At 39.4% G+C, this 16,826-nt stretch overlaps 1 pseudogene; it reads right to left on the reverse strand.

Moving 5' to 3' along the window:
• Nucleotides 1-500: 500 nt before the first annotated feature.
• LOC149153336 (putative linoleate 9S-lipoxygenase 5) lies at nt 501-14,926 on the reverse strand (annotated as a pseudogene).
• Between the last annotated feature and the right edge of the window lie 1,900 nt (nt 14,927-16,826).

Genomic DNA, 16,826 nt, shown 5'->3' on the forward strand with positions numbered 1-16,826 from the left:
AACCTCGGAGACAAATATAGCAACCCAAAGGTAAAGGCTAAAACAAGTCTGATATTTACTAATTTAATAAAATGGTCAGCAAATTTGGAACAAGTTTAACATTTATGCTTAAAGTGCTTTCACATTTATGCTTGAAGCGCTAGAAGTTTTGTAATTTCTTTGTATTATTTTTTAATACACAGCTAAGGTCAACAAATTTTGAACGAGTTTAACATTTGTAGTTGAAGTGCTAAAAAGTCTGTGTTTTCGGTTTTTCTAATACACAGCTAAGCTTAGAAAGGATCAACCCTATCGAGGTCATCCGAATGGGATAGAGAAACTATTTACCCAAATAAAAACGTTAGAAAAAACAATATTTTATTTAGGAAAGAAAATAAACTTAACGAACTGACTCAGTGACATGTGAATATCAATCCACTTCATGGTTAAGTAACTTTATTCATAAATATTATATTTGCAGTTATGAATGACCTACTTGGCTAATTAATAACTAAATATGGTTAAATAGAAATACTGTTTGGAATTCCCTTGCCGTGGAGTCCTCCTTCTTGACTGAGATCAGAGATATTTGGATGAAGTATAAGCAACCTGCGCAGGACCAGACCTGTTCTTCAACTTCTTATCCTCGTTTCTCTTTCTTATATTTCTCTCTATCACCCTCAACTTTCTTCCAAAGCGTTCGAACGCCTCTATCTCACGTTTATCATCCGTCCATTCATTTGTGATTCTCTGCCCTAGATATATCTCGTCTGTTGAGTTCCTGGATAGGATTTCAATGAGGGCCATGTTCAGGGTTGTTTCAAATTTGTTGCTTATTGTTCTGAGAATAACTCGGTCCAGATTCTCCATCAACTCTGAGAATTCTGGGGACCCTTCTTGGGGGATCAACCCTCTGCTCATGCTGGATCGATTAGGCATGTATCCAACGTAAGGATATTGTCCAAAATTAACTACAGCGTGAAGAGCCAAGGCTGTTGAAATGGTACTTTCAACTGCAGCGTTTATTTTGGAAAACCGTCTGAGGATTCCCTACACCGCCGTTTACGAAACAATGGTATTTCTCCAAGGGCAACGAGCACATTTTTCAACCGATACGTGCCTGAGTGGTTTTGCTAAAACAACTTTCCCCGGTGGGTAAAGTTCGATAAAAAGAGCCGTGCGATTTTCACTGAGAATCGTCCAATTAAGTGGAGTAAAATCTATGGTTAATAATAAAAATATATATCGCCATGTGAAGTAATTAATAGAAACTTACTGCGGTTGGTAAATGTAGGTGAAGACTTTAATTTTATTGTTTTTTTTATGGCACAAGTGAAACGTAAAGTTATGCCCTATTTGTTTTTGTTGAGAATGAAACGCAATAAGCAGCAGCGCGGGAATGAAAAATATTTTTTTTTTACACACAGCAGTGTAAATCTTTGTAGTGAGAGACAGAGTGTTTTTTTTGTAATGGTTATATTTAGAAGAATCCTTCTGTTGGAGGAAGAATTCTTTGTAGCAGTCAGTATTGTTAATGAATACAAAGTTGTTTTTTTTGGTGTGTGAAAAACTTTGTTTTCTGTGTTAAAAACAGAGAATTATTCTCTGTTCATTTTTGTTTTGGAATTATCAGAAATTCCCAACATGGTATCAGAGCTTGTCCAGGCTCTTTGAAGGTGTCAAAGAAGCTGAAGGAAGGTTTTCTTGTTGCAGCATTCTCTAGCAGAGTGAAGACTCAGTCAAGAAAGAATCCAAGGTATTTCTCAAGTTAGTTTTTGTGTTACTGTTGAGGACAATCAGTTATTTTAAATACACAGTCAAGTATTTTAAAACATAGTTAAGAGTACAAGAATGGCTGGATCCAGCGCTAGCATGAGTATCTGTAATACTCAACTCCCACAATTTAATGGAAAAAACTATGACTATTAGACAATAACTATGAGAGCTTTTCTTGCTTCCCAAGACTTATGGAAATTTGTTGAAAATGGTTTTGAAGAACCAGCAGATGAAAATGAGTTTAATAATTTAACTCAGGTAGAGAAAGATCTGTTGAAGAGCAATAAGAAGAAGGATTCTAAAGCCCTCTATTTTTTGTATCAAGCAGTGCATGAGAGTGTGTTTCTAAGGATAGCAGTAGCCAAGAGATCCAAAGAAGCATGCAAAACTCTCAAGATAGTCTATCAAGGCATGGAGAAAGTGAAGACAGCGAAACTACAGTGGCTGAGGAGAGATTTTGAGACTCTCTGCATGAAGGAGTCAGATAATATTGACTCATTCTTCACACATGTGATTGGTCTGGTCACACAGATAAGGTCTAATGGAGAGATTCTTGAAGAAAGGATGATTGTGGAGAAACTATTGAGGATCCTACCCTCAAGGTTCGATGTGATTATCACCACCATAGAAGAGACAAAGGATCTCACAAACTTCTCAGTTGATGAACTACATGCATCACTGATAACACATGAGCAGAGATTGAGTAGAAATGAAAACTCATCTCTAGAACATGCCTTTAAGACCTAGATGTCCTTTGGAAGAGGAAGAGGTCAAGGCAGAGGAAACAAGAGAGGAAGAGGCAGAAGCCAAAATTGAGGTGGAAGAAATAGTCCAGCAAATGCTCAAAGAAGAGGCAGCAATCCAAATCAGAACCAAGGCCAAGGTAGCAGCCAAAGTGGACAACATCATGCTCAAAGACAAAGGTATGATAAATCCAATGTCTAATGTCACTATTGTAAAAAATATGGGCATTATGCAAAAGAATATATGAAGAAGCAACATGATATGAGTAATAGAACTAGTGCAAATTTCACTAGAGAAAATATCAGCCAAGATAATTTGTTTTTAGCCTGTAATATGGCTAAAGCAAAGAGTGAAGATGTATGGTTTCTAGACTCCGGTTGCAGTAATCATATGACATGAAACATAGCCCTGTTTTCTATGTTAGATCAGAGTGTGAAGTCACAAGTCACACTAGGGACTAATAATAAAGCTTTTGTTATGGGAAAAGGAAAAGTAAATGTCTTAACAAAGAAAGGTGAAAAGAAAACCATATCAGATATTTATTATGTTCCTGGAATGAAATGTAATCTCATAAGTATTGGACAGCTTATTCAAAAGGGGTACAATGTTTTCTTTGTGGATGATGTATGCACCATCATGGATAAAACACCCAGCAAACAATGTATTGTTGAAGTGAAGATGACAAGGAACAAGATGTTCCCTCTCAGAATGAAAGAAGATTTAAAAAATAGAGAAGAAATAGCAGTAGTGACACAAGAGGCTTTCCAAAGTGAACCAAAAGATGAAAATTGGTTGTGGCACTTGAAATTTGGACATCTCAACTTTAGAGATCTTAACTTGTTCAATAGAAAAGGAATGGTGAGAGGATTACCATTGATAGAGAAACCAGTCAGACTTTGTGAAGGTTGTATCTTGGGGAAACAACACAGAGAAAGTTTTTCATCTCGGAAAAGCATAATGGCAAAAGCACCCTTAGAGATTGTCCTCTCAAATTTATGTGGACCGATGCAAACTCCATCACTTGAAGCAGCCACTATATGTTAACATTTATTGATGATTTTACTAGAAAAACTTGGGTTTATTTCTTGAAGAAAAAAAGTGAAGCGTTTGAAAGATTTTGCAATTTCAAAGCACTTGTAGAAAACCAAAGTGGGCTGCATATTAAAGTTCTAAGAACAGATAGAGGAGGTGAGTATATCTCCAAAGAATTTCTACATTTTTGTAGAGAAAATGGAATTCATAAGCAGTTTACCACTAGGTACACTCCGCAACAAAATGGAGTTGTCAAAAGGAAGAATAGGACAATCATGGATATGGCGAGGAGTATGTTAAAGGCAAAGCATTTGCCAAATGATTATTCCGCTGAAGCTGTACACTGTGCAGCGTACATTTTGAATAGATGCCCTACAAAAGCAGTCATGAACAAAGTGCCAGAAGAAGCATGGAGTGGAACAAAGCAAGGAGTCACCCACATGAAGGTTTTTGGATGGGTAGCTTATGCACACATTCCAAATCAACTAAGGAAGAAGTTGGACAACAAAGGGGAAAAATGCATTTTCATTGGATACAGTGAGGAATCCAAAGCTTATAGGTTGTATAACCCATCCACCAAGAAGCTTATTGTGAGTAGATATGTTCAGTTCATTGAGGAGGAAGCTTGGGATGGAAGCATAGAGAAGACAGTGAATGTTAAAAACTCTTTGTAACATGATGAAGATGATAAGGAGATGGCTGAAATACATCGCCAAACAGCAGCACCAACACAAGGGCAGCAAGAGACACCCTTGAGGAGAAATGAAGGTGCTTCTCCAAGCACACCACAAGGAGGAAATTCAAGTGCTTCTTCAAGCACTTGTACATCAAATGAAAAAGGTAAGAAGTTCATAAATTTAAGTGACATTTATGAACAAGAGGCAACAAATGAAGGTATGAACTCTTTGTTTGCTTTATATTGTTATGTTGATGACCCTGTTCATTTCGAAGAAGCAATTAAGGATAGGAAATGGATAGAAGCTATGGATGAGGAGATCAATGCCATAGAAAGAAACAAGACATGGGATTTAGTTGAACTACCAAAAGGAAAAGAAGTCATTGGAGTTAAATGGGTCTACAAGACCAAGAGTAATGCTGAAGGCAAAATAGAAAGACACAAGGCAAGACTTGTTGTCAAAGGATATAAGCAGCAGCATGGGAGAGACTATGAGGAAACTTTCGCACCGGTTGCTAGAATGGAAACCGTGAGAGCAGTGTTGTCCATAGCAGCACAAAACAAGTGGAAAGTTTACCAAATGGACGTGAAGTCAGCATTCCTAAATGGAGTGTTAATGGAAGAGGTTTATATTGAACAACCTCTAGGCTATGAAAATAAAGGCCAAGAGCACAAAGTGTGCAGATTAAAGAAAGCTCTTTATGGGCTGAAGCAAGCACCAAGAGCGTGGTACAGTAGGATAGATTCCTATCTACTGGAAAATGGATTTGAAAAGTATGAGGGAGAACCCACTCTCTACATCAAAAAAAAAGATGTTAAATTACTAATTGTTGTGTTATATGTTGATGATGTTATTTTCACAGGTAATGATAATTACCTTATTGAAAATTTCAAAACATTCATGAAAGAAGAATTTGAAATCACTGACATGGGTTTGCTGAGATACTTCTTAGGAATAGAAGTAGGAAAAAATGGAAATGAGATTTTTATCTCACAAGTGAAATATGTTAATGAAGTGTTGGAAAGATTTAATATGCAGGAGAGAAAAGCAGCAATCACTCCCACAGTGATGGGATTAAAACTCAGCAAAGAAGACAACAACAAGGATTTTGATCCTAGTTTGTACAAGAGCATAGTTGGCACCCTCATGTATTTTACTGCAACTAGACCGGATATAATGCATGTTGTTAATTTGATTTCCAGATCCATGGAAAGGCCAAAAGAAGCACATTGGCAGGTAGCAAAAAGGATTCTGAGGTATGTTAAAGGTACTAAAAGGTTTGGCATTTTATATATTGTTTCAGAATGTTCAGATTTAATTGGATACACTGATAGTGATTTGGCTGGAAGTGTAGATGATTGGAAAAGCACATTCGGTTATGTTTTTCACATGGGTTCAGGAGCCATTTCATGGGCTTCTAAAAAACAGCGTATTGTAGCATTGTCTACAGTAGAGGCAGAATATGTGGCATCTACAGTAGCAGCGTGTCAAGCAATTTGGATGAGAAGGATGTTAAGGAGTTTATGCCAAGAGCAAGCAAAAGCAACTGTGATTTTTTGTGATAATAGCTCAGCTATTGCATTATCCAAGAATTTTGTGTTTCATAAGAGAACGAAACACATTGACACAAAGTTTCATTACATCAGGGAATTGGTAAACAATGGAGAAATTGTTTTAGAACACTGCAGAACTCAGGAGCAGGTTGCGAATATTCTGACCAAACCATTGGGGCAGAAAAGTTTTGAGTTTTGAGGAAATGTCTGGGTATGACTAATAACCCAGCAGTTGAAATTAAAGGGGAGTGTTGAAATGGTACTTTCAACTGCAGCGTTTATTTTGGAAAACCGTCTGAGGATTCCCCACACCACCGTTTACGAAACAATGGTATTTCTCTGAGGGCAGCGAGCACATTCTTCAGCCAACACGTGCCTGAGTGGTTTTGCAAAAACAACTTTCCCCGGTGCATAAAGTTCGATAAAAAGAGCCGTGCGATTTTGACTGACAATCGTCCGATTAACGTGGAGTAAAATCTACGGTTAATAATAAAAATATATATCGCCATGTGAAGTAATTAATGGAAACTTACTGCGGTTGGTAAATGTAGGTGAAGACTTTAATTTTATTGTTTTTTTTATGGCACAAGTGAAACGTAAAGTTATGCCCTGTTTGTTTTTGTTGAGAATGAAATGCAATACGCAGCAGCGTGTGAATGAAAAAAAAAAAAATTACACACAACAATGTAAATCTTTGTAGTGAGAGACAGAGTGTTTTTTTTGTAATGCACAACAGTGCAGAGGCAGAGGGCTCCAGTGATTGTATGAATTTTTACAGGCGTGCAACGCTCTGATTTTTTTTATTTGTTGCTTCCATGAGCTCAGAGGATTTGGGTTTCACTTGTTGGTCGAAAGTTTTTTTTTTCAGTTTTATTTAGAAGAATCCCTCTGTGAGAGGAAGAATTTTTTGTAATAGTTAGTATTGTTAATAAATACAAAGTTTTTTTTTGGTGTGTGAAAAACTCCATTTTCTGTGTTAAAAATAGAGCATTATTCTCTGTTCATTTTTGTTTTGGAATTATCAAAAATTCCCAACAAAGGCCACCCATATGATCGTTGTTAATATCTTTTCAACTTCTTCAATGGTCTCCATGTTGTACCACCATGTCTCGGCCTTCTTGTCTCCATGACCAACATTTCTGATTTCGCCCCACCATGCTTGAAGCTTTGTATCAGATTGCACTGCACCATCGTTTTGGTAGTACAAGGATAGGTACTCCTTAATCCAAGTTTCTATGGCGAACCATATCTCCAACCCATCCACAACATAAGGGTAGTCTTCGATCATTAGCTTCAGCCCATGGTGTAAGGACCTGCAGTCCTTATGTGCGTGCTCCGGCTTGATGTGCGAGCTCTACCTATGTGTGCAAAGGCATTATGTTGTAATGAAGTGCATAGGAGGGAAGAGCGATGAGTTTTTATATGCGTGGAGGCATGGGTTAAAACTTATGGAGGCCGACCTACGACTTGAAGCAAGCCGACGGGGTATTGCAATGGAGTGTGGGTGCGTTAAGGCATGGAGGACGAGTTGGCCGGGTAGGCTAACTCGCCCTGCCACTCGTATAAACTAACAAGGCGCAGAGCTCATTTGGAACACACAACGACTTTGCTCATCAAGAAGAGAAGTGCGCAGATCTAGTAGGTGGATGCACAAAAGGAAAGGCGCAGATTTGGTAATGCGCCCACTCTTGGGCAAGGCCGCACGGAGGTGACACATTTCTTGGTTTTGGGTGAAGGGCGCGGGTAGAGGTCGCCCGCCGGTTGGAGTTAGGCGTGCATGGGTGTGGCACCCGGTTTGTGCGACGACTTGGCACGAGTTCTTGGGTAACTCGGGTGAGCGCCCGCCCGTCGTGCAAGTGTGCATGGTGTGACATTTGGTGAAGTGTTGAGATTGTGGACAAAGGTGTGTCTCGGGTAGAGGCGCCCGTGTGTGGCGACTTGGAGACGCGCCCAAGTTGGGAAAACAACACGATCGTGCGACAAGGTGAACAAAGGGTTGGTGAGTTGTGGGCGACCGTGCGGAGGCGCCGACGAGCTGGGCAACCGAGTTTGCTGAAGATTGTAAATTTGGCTAAGTATGAAACTTGGTGTTTTCAAGTATACTTGTAAAAACTTGTAATATTGAAACACTGCATAATATATTATCAGGTAGACTCATTGTTCAGGGAGTTGCCCCTCCCTTTATACTGTGCAATTGTGTTCTTCATGTATAATTGCTGATGTTAATGAATGTGTATGGGTGTTCATTGGTATAAAGGAAATATTAATAATACTTGGTTGCGAAACACAAACTAAGTAGGAATAAGTGGTTAGGCGTAGTCCACAAACATAAGTATTGGTGAAAAGAAAGTGTTCGGTGGTGCCGCACCTCGCCTAGCACGGTTGAAAGACTACCACAGGCTTGGGGGCGTGACAGTTGGTATCAGAGCTCGGTTGGAGCTGGTGATTGAAGTTGATTCAGGGTTGAAGAAGCTTGACAGTTGGTGACAGTGAAGCAGGTACTTGCAGGTGAAGGAAGTTGTTTCACATACAAGTGGAACAAGGGTTGGTTCAGGTTGCAGGCATCTTGGTGAAGCTGTTGGATGGTCAAAACTAGATCGCAAATAAGAAGGAAGCTGTTAGCAATGGCAGCTGAATCTCAGGCTGGGTCTAGTCATGGTGCAAAGGATGCTACTATTGAAAAGGTGTTGGAGAAGATGGAGGACTTGGAAGCTTTCTGGACTAAGAAGATGGACTTGATCGAGAGGGATTAAGAGGCCAATTCGAAGATGAAGGAAGAGCTCGATGAACTCTGGACTCAACACGAGTACACTGATCTTATGTGTACACAACTTGAAGTAAGGGTCAAGGAGGTTGAAGAGGCAAGAGACCAAGGTCTTGCAAAGATCGTGGGCTTGCGAAAATCTCTTAACGAAGCCAGAGATGAGATCACGGTGTTGAAGAAGGCCATGAGGCATAACTCAGGTGGAGGAGTGCCTCATGTGAAAGTCAAGGAACAAGAATCTTACGATGGTACAAGGAGTGAAAATACTCTTGGCCACTTTCTATGGGACATGGAGTAGTACTTGGAACGATGGGGTCTATCTGATGATGAGACGAAGGTCAAGGTAGCTGCTCAGTTCTTAACGAAAGATGCTAAGATGTGGTGGCGAAGGAGAATGGATCAGATTGCCAATGGCAGTGCTGGTGAAATTACTTCGTGGGATGAGATGAAGAAAGCTTTGCAGACCCATTTTAGTCCTCAGGATGAAACGTGGGAAGCAAGGATGAAAATTAAGTTCATAAAGCAGACCGGGAACCTTCAGACATATCAACGGGAGTTTGCAAGTGCGGTTCTGGAACTTCCTGACATGGCGGAGAGGGACAAGGTGTTCAATTTCATTATTGGGTTGAAGCCTTGGGCATGCAATGAAGTGAAGAGGCAGAGGATTAGAACACTTGAGGAAGCTTTTACTGCTGTGGACAGGTTGGTGGAGCATTATGATGAGACTTCTGATGATAGGAAGAAGAAGTCCGATAAGCCGAAAGATAAGAAGAAGGATGATGCTTCGAAATTGGATGATAATTTGAAGACGAAGAAAGCCTTGAAGTGTTGGATATGTGCTGGACCACATACGGTGAAGAATTGTCCTTCTAGACCGAAAGTGGCTGCGATTGCACAATCTAATACGAAGAATGAAGAAGCTTCTGTGGGGATGATGCAGATACTTGGTGTTGTTGCTGCTACAGAGGTGATCTCTCGGAGGGATCCTGAGAGGAACAGGTTGGAGTATGTTTGGATGAAGGTTGTGGGTGCTGATATACTCACTATGGTGGATAGTGGGGCTACTCACAACTTCATGGGTGAAGATACTGCAAGAAGAATTGGGCTGAAATTTGTACCGGTGAAGGCACAGATGAAGACAGTCAATTCTCCTCCGGATAGTATTCTTGGTGTAGCTGAAAAAGTGGACACAACACTAGGTGAGTGGACAGGGAAGGTCGACTTCACTATAGTGCGAATTGATGACTACGAATCTGTGTTGGGAATGGAATTCTTGAAACAATTTGATGCTATGATTGTTCCACATTTGAAGAGGCTATATATTTACGATGGAAGGGAGGATGTGCCCATTGGTGTACCAACCATTGGAGTGACAAAGCCTTATTGTAAATTGGAAATAATGCAAATGGAGGATGAGAAGCGGATGGAAGACATGAGTAAGTTGTTGTCTACGGTTGAGACGAAGCTTACCGAGCAGTCATTGGTCATCAGGACACTTTCAGATAGTATCTTGGATTTGTCAAGAAGGCTAGAAGTGGTTGACGATGATGATGATGATGATGAGGCATATGTGAGGCCCAATGTCCGGGAGGAGGATCGCGTCACTTATCTACAGAGGATGGAAATAGAAGATCTTGACAGATGGATTGAGATGATTAGTGAGGGTGAGCCTTCAAGCTCTACTCCCTCCACATCTTCTTAGATGACAAAGAATATGGGGTTCATTGTTAGCTGCTCATGGCAGTGAGTCCTTAAAACAGGTTGAGCAGGTATGACAGATGGTGCAGGGATGGCTTGGCATCAAGCATCATGACATGTTGCAGATGGGATGGAGTTTCCATGGACCTGAGCATGGGTGAGATTCTTGGTGAGTTCGGGATGTGGCAGAATCTGAGATAGACTGGTGAAGGCATAAGGATGTTCACTCTCATGGCTTGAGCGTGACAGTTGGATTAGCTACCCAACTAGTTCAAACATGGGGTCCAGAAGTGCACGGAGAGATGCTGGCATCAGGCAGGCAAGGAGGACAGTTCACAGGATGGGGACAACACATGATGGAGATGGGATTTCTACATATGTTGCAGGGATGTTTGCAGTATGTGGAGGAGTTGACATCATGGACCGAGGATGAGACAGATATTGATGATGATCTTGGTGGATGGCTACCAGGATGGTATGTTGTCAAGGACGACAATGACTTCAGGTGGAGGAGGATGTAAGGACCTGCAGTCCTTATGCGCGCGCTCCGGCTTGAAGTGTGAGCTCGACCTATGCGTGTGAAGGCATTATGTTGTAATGAAGTGCGTAGGAGGGAAGAGCGACGAGTTTTTATATGCGTGGAGGCATGGGTTAAAACTTATGCATGCCAACCTACGAATTGAAGCAAGTGGACATCTAGTAGGTGGACACACAAGAGAAGAGAAGTGCGCAGATCTAGTAGGTGGACACACAAGAGGAAAGGCGCAGATTTGGTAATGCACCCACTCTTGGGCAAGGTCGCACGGAGGTGATGCATTTCTTGGTTTTGGGTGAAGGGCGCGGGTAGAGGTCGCCCGTCGGTTGGAGTTAGGCGTGCATAGGTGTGGCACCCGGTATGTGCGACGACTTGGCACGGATTCTTGGGTGACTCGGGTGAGCACCCGCCCGTCGTGCAAGTGTGCACGGTGTGACATTTGGTGAAGTGTTGAGATTGTGGACAAAAGTGTGTCTCGGGTAGAGGCGCCCGTGTGTGGTGACTTGGAGACGCGCCCAAGTTGGGCAAACAACACGATCGTGCGACGAGGTGAATGAAGGGTTGGTGAGTCATGCGGCGACCGTGCGGAGGCGCCGACGAGCTGGGAAACCGAGTTTGCCGAAGATTGTAAATTTGGCTAAGTATGAAACTTGGTGTTTTCAAGTATACTTGTAAAAGCTTGTAATATTGAAAGACTATATAATATATTATCGGGCAGACTCATTGTTCAGGGAGTTGCCCTTCCCTTTATATTGTGCAATTGTGTTATTCATGTATAATAGCTGATGCTAATGAATGTGTATGGGTGTTCATTGGTATAAAGGAAATATTAATAATACTTGGTTGCAAAATACAAACTAAGTAGGAATAAGTGGTTAGGCATAGTCCACGAACATAAGTATTGGTGAAAACAAAGTGTTCGGTGGTGTCGTACCTCTCCTAGCACAGTTGAAAGACTACCGCAGGCTTGGGGGCGTGACACATGGGGCCTTGATGAGTCCACAACTGCCATACCCCTGTTCAAGTTGTCGCCATATATATATATATATATATAGTATTGATTAAATTCAAATTCAAATGTATCATACTTTATTAATAAAAATTCAAATGTTTGACACAGAGAAGCTAAGATTTCAGTCAGTTATGACTATGGTTACCTTTTGAGAAGATCTACAGGTAAAGCTTGTTCATCGAACCTCCAGTCCTTCTACGCTAGAGCAGACATCTCCATAGCATACTTTCTAGGAAAGACGGTTCTTTCAAGAACGCCTGCAGCATTTATAAGAGTTTGGCGAGCCAAAGCATTGATGTTCATGGTGTCCCAGAAATGGTGACTCAATAGCTTGTGAACGGGATGCATCACACTCAACTGTCTGTTGGTAGCTATCACAAATGGTTCTAAGACCGCATGAGTTTTAAGCCTGAACAAATTCTACCATTACTTGGTATAAACCATAGATATAATGGCTGATTATCAAAGAACTGAAACTAAATTGTATGTTCTTACCATTAGGAAACTTTTTTAAATCTTATTTTTGATAGTTTCTAATTCTCTCTTTAATCTGCTTAGTAAATTCTTAATATATGCATGAAATCCACTAATGGCTAAGAGATTTTACCTGTGACTGATGAGTGGATGATAACCATAATCATTAATGGTCACATAGACCTTAGCGAGCTGCCATAGAGCTCCTTGTACGCCCTCCTCTGCTGGAGTTAGAACCTTCCGAATACTTTCCCCACCCTGATCTGATGGAGGTAGACTTAGCTCGATTGCAACAGGTCTTAATGTGCCATCTTTATTAAGGAAGAGAATTGTGCGAGAGGCATATATCTTGGTAGAGAGAGCGTTTATTCGATTCAGATATGGCGTGAACACCTTATGGTGGTCCAGAATGAACAGTTTGTTGTCCCCTAGAGCCTGAATATATTATATCACTTTGTGAAGAATTACATGGAGAGAATCACAATAAGGAACAAGTACTGAGTTGGACCATACCTGCTCAACTATTAGGCCGTTGAGATTCTGTTCTATATGTGAAGAGTAATTGAACTGATTTGAGGACCATACATTTCTGGGTCTAGTGTACTTCTCGGAGGAAAGCTCTGTCAATTCAAGCAATCATATATAAATATAATAAAAATTCAATTTTTTTTATAAAAAGAAGTTAAATCATTGCCACATTTTCGAAACCTAGTAGTTTTTAAGTGTGATTTTTTGGAAAAGTATTTTAGTTTTTATTTTTTTATCTAATTGGTATAGAATTTGGTCAGGATTCATGTGAAAATAGTGGGGATTCATTGAAATCACAAGTATGACAGGTGAATTCTTCACAATCCAAATAACCTATAAAGTTTTGATGGTGCTAAATCCATATAGAATAAAAAAAACCAGTTTAAACAACGCAAATCAAATTCATCATAAATTTATTAGCCAAATTCCCACCAAATCTAAAAATCTCAAGTTTTTAGTACCTTGATTGAATATTCTAAAAATCCGTAATCTAAATAAGGATGTCCCTGAAAGTTAAGCTCCAAAGATAAGATCAGTTTGAAACTTAGTGCTTTGCTAATTACTTGGAGTCTCTGTATAACAACTGGATTGCCACCTGCAAGCATCTGGCACGCAAACTCTTCATCTCTCCTCCAGGCAAATTCATTAGTTGCATCCATTAATTTAATTTGCGCTAAGTTCACTAATCCAGTCTACTGGAAATCTTGTGCAGTTAAGTACATCCAAGGATGAGTTTAGAAGAGTACTTACCGGCAATAACTTGAGGAAGAGGATATTTGAGCAAACTTTTGCCATCTGTTGTGAAAAACTCTTTCATGAACTCAAGAGACAGAACACCATTCTTAACAGCGTCAAGAATTGAGTTGTCGGGAAGCTTTATCCCATCAGAGTAGAGCTTCCTAATGTCTTCAAACGATTCGAATTTGTTGGGGGTTGGATCGAACAGAGATGTTATCTCTGGTATCAAGAATTGCACGACTGACTTGAGGGAATCCGATAAGAAATCAAACATTTTCAGATGCCCATAACGTTTATCTCGTGGAACGTATATGTTGAAGTTCATTTCTAATGGCAGTCTACTTTCAGCAGCGGGGTCTGACATGAAAACGCAGGCCACAAAATTAGGGGATTGAATGGGGAAATGGGGATGGAATTGTTGGGGCAATACAACAAATCTCACCTGTGTTTGTAGGTCGTCGACCCCTTCTCACTCTTCGAGGGTACGGAAAGTGCTGAGACCCTCCCAGCACTGGGCGGCTAAGCTCCATATTCTTGTCTGGGTCTCCCAGATCATTGTACAAAGCATAGTCATACACTCTGTCCCATTCCTTCCTCTCAGTCTCTGCAATTCCATTGTATTCACCTCTCAGGCTTATCAACTCTTCATTCCTCAGTTTTATGAGTGCGGGGGGAGAATTTGCTGGGAGAAAGCTCTGGAGATTATAGTTAAACGCAGTTAGTAGCCCATAAATATTTCTTCGTTTCATATTTAGAAAACTGTACCCAATCTCATAGTGGAGATCAATCGAGGATTTCTCAGACTTTACACACTCATCACATATTTATATTACCCGATTATAGAAGAAGACACCGCCTTTGTTGTATTTAGAGACGGGATAAACCCAAGAGTTGCAGTGAAAATGAACATCGCCATGACCTGGAACTTGAAGAGTAAGAGAGTTGAGGAAGAACTGATCAAGATGCGAATTTGTGATGACGAATGCTCCGGGGATTCCGAAGTCAGAGTACCATTCGAATTCGATGCCATACGTGGTCTTGCCAGTGACAAGTCTTTCATGAGTAGAAATCCAGTTATTCAGAACCGCTTTCTCACCCAACTTTCCACTTCCATTGTCTGCAAAAGAGTTTATGGTTAATACAGCTTGGAGATTAAATCATATGAAAATTGGCTGAATCGCCTAAATCAATAAAAACTGGCAAAAAAAAAAAAAGGTAAGGATTGAGTTTATAATGAATAAGCAATCGACTCCTACTAGAATCTATTCTGGATGCACTGACAAGCTAGAATGAGACTCCCTTCCCAATGAGCTCGCTAACACCGTCTAGGACCTCTTCGCTGAAATGATTGAAATCTAAAATATTTTTCCTTTGTAGCACAACCAAACCATTAATCTTCTGTTTAAGTTTATCCATGGTGGATGTTCGAATTGGATATGGCTGCAATCAACCAAAATACAAGAATGTGTGTGGAGGGATCTGTAACTTATGTTGATTCAAGTTCAACAGAATGATAATGGGCGTGGAATGCTGATGCGAGATCATGTCTTCCACACCTTCCGAGTATGTTGTGGTCTTATAAATCGTTTGCGAAAGCCTGCATGTTCCTTGTGCAGTGAGTATAGGTGTTCTATGGTCATGTTCACGAGAAGTTCAAAGGGATAAGTATTGTGCAACGAGGAGTGCGGCGGGATAAGTCACGTAAGCGAGTGAGTGGAAGATTTTCCCGGATAAACAGGAGCATTATAAATGTTGTGAAACAGTGCTACCCATTCCTTGTAGATTCTATATGCACACGTTCATCGATGTTTCAAAGTATCGATCAACTGATACTCCTCAAGTATTACGGGCAGAATGCTGAGGCAGACTATCTGCCAGATGAGACAAACGTGTCCTGATGGAAGATTTTCGGAGTAGGGATTCAGTTCCCTATGTTGATGGGATAGAGTTTTACTCTAATCAATCAGGTTTACTGAGGTTTAGGGATTGCTAGAGCGGCTAAAAGTGGCTGGAATCTGTGTAAAAAAAATTCAATTTTTTTTTTCCAAAAAATCTTTTAGTAGCATTGTTTGAATCATGTTTTTGATGGTGGAAATAGATTCAGCACCATCAAAAACCTCCAGGGCACTCAAAATATTAAAGTTTGAAAGCTAAAACTTGGATTTAGGAAAATTCCTACGTGATTTTATTAAAATATGACCCAAATTTCCATGATTTTCAGGGCAAAAGACAATCTGGTTAGGCTACTGCAATCATATATATCCATGTTCATCAGACCCTCAGATTTTGGAATATTTTGGAAATTTAATTATGTTTTTATTTTTATTAGATTTAGAATATTTGAAAATTTACAACAAAATAGTTTAAATTCAATTAAAAAATGAAAGGTAGTTACATTTTTAACTCGCTATAGTCTCTAAGAAATATTCTGAAAACTCCAAAGGAAAAAGATATCTAGGAAGAGAGGGAAAAAACTCCAGCATTTTGTGAGTTAGTAAGGTCTTCATAGGTTGACTTTTCACTAGCATAGATCCATCTAAGTAAGGATCTAACATGAGTCAAGAGGAATCAAATTTCTTCAAGTGCAAATTTCTTTAGAGTATAAAATACAATGTGTAATTTTTCATTGTTTAAATTGTGTATATATATATATATATGACCAAATAAAAGTTTTAATCATAATTTTTTATTTTTATTTTATGATATAACCATAAATTTTTAAAAATGATATATTATATATATAATTGACATTAAAATATTTTACATAACATGTACATTGAGACATTTTATAACAAAAATTAAAATGAGTTTTTATCATTAATACAGTTTTAAGTATATATCAATTTTAATTCTTATCAAAATATTTTACTGATAACCCACATGGAATATTTTTTATATACAATATTAAAATATTTTATTTTAACAAATTTTTTTCCATATATAAATATTTATTTAATTCTTTGTTCAAATATATTTAAAAAATATGAACTTTAAATATTTTACTCACAATTTTTTATTAAGTATTATTTTTTATTATTATAACAGATTAATTAATAAACTTACACATCCCCTGCTAGACAGATATGGGAAGTAGGATAAGCCTTTAGCTCAAAAACCTTTAAAACCCTAAACACTTGATTTTCCGAAACACAAACCATCAACAAAAATGCTAATAAACACTACAAAGTTAGGGGACTAGAACATCTCACAGAACCTGGCACGACATAAAACTATCCATCGAATCTCGTCTACAGAAAAACCCGAAGCTTAGATAGCAGCCAAATATTAGAGTAGTAAAAGACTGTCTTTGCCTCTA

Source organism: Pinus tabuliformis, chromosome 9, assembly GCF_031772625.1.
Source record: "Pinus tabuliformis cultivar Carrire ecotype Pingquan chromosome 9, CPIR1, whole genome shotgun sequence".
Classification (NCBI taxonomy): domain Eukaryota; kingdom Viridiplantae; phylum Streptophyta; class Pinopsida; order Pinales; family Pinaceae; genus Pinus; species Pinus tabuliformis.